This window comes from Adiantum capillus-veneris, chromosome 13 (genome assembly GCF_014529385.1).
Source record: "Adiantum capillus-veneris isolate H3 chromosome 13, ASM1452938v2, whole genome shotgun sequence".
NCBI classification, from domain to species: domain Eukaryota; kingdom Viridiplantae; phylum Streptophyta; class Polypodiopsida; order Polypodiales; family Pteridaceae; genus Adiantum; species Adiantum capillus-veneris.
The window spans coordinates 129636450-129639081 of record NC_140943.1 but is presented as its reverse complement, the minus strand read 5'-3'; the positions used below and the strand labels follow the sequence as shown (position 1 = coordinate 129639081).

General features: G+C 46.3%; 1 pseudogene; it reads right to left on the bottom strand.

Moving 5' to 3' along the window:
• Positions 1–724: 724 nt before the first annotated feature.
• LOC147444865 (laccase-4 pseudogene) lies at positions 725–2028 on the bottom strand (annotated as a pseudogene).
• Between the last annotated feature and the right edge of the window lie 604 nt (positions 2029–2632).

The following is a 2632-nucleotide window of genomic DNA, read 5'->3' as shown; positions in this document are numbered from 1 at the left end:
TAATCCTTGTTGGTAACGACCTTAAGTTATCAAAAGTTTGTGAGATGTGGCTGCTGTACTATGCTTCAGGAGAAGCTCTCGTATATTGCAGAGGCCAACAATGCTATGTGATCTTAATGGTATTTGATCCAGAGATTTGACAGATCTTCAAAGGCAGGTTCATTATGGATGGGTATTTTTGAGTATATATTGTGGTTTCTTTCTGCTAGATCCTGGAATAGCATATTTGGAGCAGAAATTCTTGAAGTTGATTGATACAGGATGTGTGTGCTTATGTGGATATTATGCTGCTCCACTATTGGGGCAATTTCTTATTATCCCATTTAATCCTGGGAGCTATTGAAGAGCAACTTGCATAAAACCAACTTATATGTGAGGATATTCCCTCGGCCTAAAGCTAAACAATTGCAACAGTGATGACAAAGGGACTCTCAACCCTGCCCTCTGTGTATGCTCTGCGCATCACGGCTGCTCACGTACCCGCTACCCACAGCATCGCTCGCAAACCTTGCGTCATTTTCTTAGATCTTCCTTCTCGGCCCTCACCCTTTCACCTCCATGGCGAGAGAGAGAGAGAGAGAGAGAGAGAGAGAGAGAGTCTATTTTGCAGTGAGACAGAAAGAAAATCATGGCCTACACGTGGCTTACCTTCTTCGGCCACTGATATACCTTATCTTTTTCCGTTTCAAACCTTTTCCATTTCAAACTAATGAATGATTTACTCATGTATATACTACTGCTGGCTGAATTTGGTGCAATTCGTCATGATTCCTAGAGGTGGGGCACAATGTTTCTGTGTGCAAAAAAACCTGGATTGTCTGCTCGAAAGCGGAGTGCCACCCACCCCCTACAAAGAAGTTGTAGCCATGCAAAGAAGTTGTAGCCATACAAAGAAGTTCGGCCCACTACAAAGAAGTTGTAGCCATGCAGGTGAATTGGGTGGCTCTCTGTTCCAAGGATACTCGTCCCTTGCAATACTAGCTGCACGCTGGCATTGAATGGAATCCTCGACAGTCGCGTCCCCTCTTGTGGCGCAATGTTTTTGGGTTGTACAGTGCCCGTGAAGTTGAAGCGCCTCGTCGGCTCGTCCGGAAATGTTGTTGGAAACACTACTTTGCTTGCATTTTCACCACCAGCTACATGCGACAGCTTCGAGGAGCAGAAGAAAGATTGGAGCAGGGCAGTGCTGGGGGCAAGCTGAATGATATGTTGTTTACTGCTGCCGCAAACCTGCCTCCGGATGGCCCTTGGCATTTCTTGCCTCGGTGGCATGCCTTTCTTGCGAGCCCCACCGTGAAGAGCAGGTGACGATCAACTGTGGAAGGAACAAGTGCCGGGAATTGTTTAGAGTTCAGGCTTCTCAGGCTGGCACTGAAGTTATTGGCTAGGGCGGTGTCATTATAAGCAGGAAGTGTGGGCATGATGGCCTTCAATGAGTTAGATCCTCCCTCATACTCTATCATGGCTATGCCGGTGGAGTTATCGAATGGCACGCTGGGTGCTGAATTGTACGCCCGCACTGCCAGGACATACTTTCTTATGGCTTTGTCAGTGGTGAGCAAGGCATTGATTGTCTGTCCTCGTGTAATGAGGATAGTGTCCGTCTTGTATGGCTTCGTGTAGGTCGCATCGATCTCAACCACTTGGCAATGCTGAGGAATAGATCATCATTTAGCCCTGCATCGACGATTCGGAGAAGGTACGTCTGGTTCTGTGCCACTTTGAGCTTGAACATATCTACATTGATCCATGAATACACATCAACAACGGCGGTACAGACAAGTCACCACAATCAATCATCTTTAATGCCATGATGGAGCATCAACTTGGATATATTGTCACCTCTCTTAGAGCAATTGTACAAGACTCCTGGTTGTCCATTGATAGTGTAGGCATCGGAGACATTAGGGCCCGCACCAGACTGCAGAGCTTGTACGATTACTGCCTGTGTGTCCGAATTCCACCACTCACCAACAATGTGCAAATTGACTGCTTCACTCTCACAATGAATGCATGAAATTTACCAAATCATGGATCAGTTAATGTGGGTCATGCAAACCATACCAAGGACGAGAGGGATTTCCTCAGTGGGTGGGGGAAATGGGTAGCTATGGTGGACCTTAGGGCGGATGATGAATGCACCATGGACGGTGGCACGCATCCAAGAGATGTGAGCATGCCACCACAGAGTGCCGCGTTGGCCCGTTACTGTGAAGTTATAAAGGAAGCTGCGACCGGGCATTATTGGGCATTGTGTGATGTATGCTGGCCCATCGAACCACGCCGTGCGCAGTTGCCGGACTCCATGCCTGTCATGAAACGCCCAAAATGCTACATTACAACATAAACCTAAAATGTTACATTTTAAGTAGGAATTATGCTGTTAAGCATTTTACAAAGAACTTTATTGCACAATGTAGAAAGTGGTTTTGTAGTTTGGATGATAATTACCAGTGTGAATGGTGATGTTTTTGTCTGGCATTTCATTGGTGATATCACAAATACGCGGTCTCCCTCATGAATGACGATGGCATGTCCGGGGAACTGGTCATTTACAGTGACCACGAGCTTTGTGTGGCAGAGTCATGTGAAATTGGAGTACTTCACATGTTAAATACAATACAAGATGAGA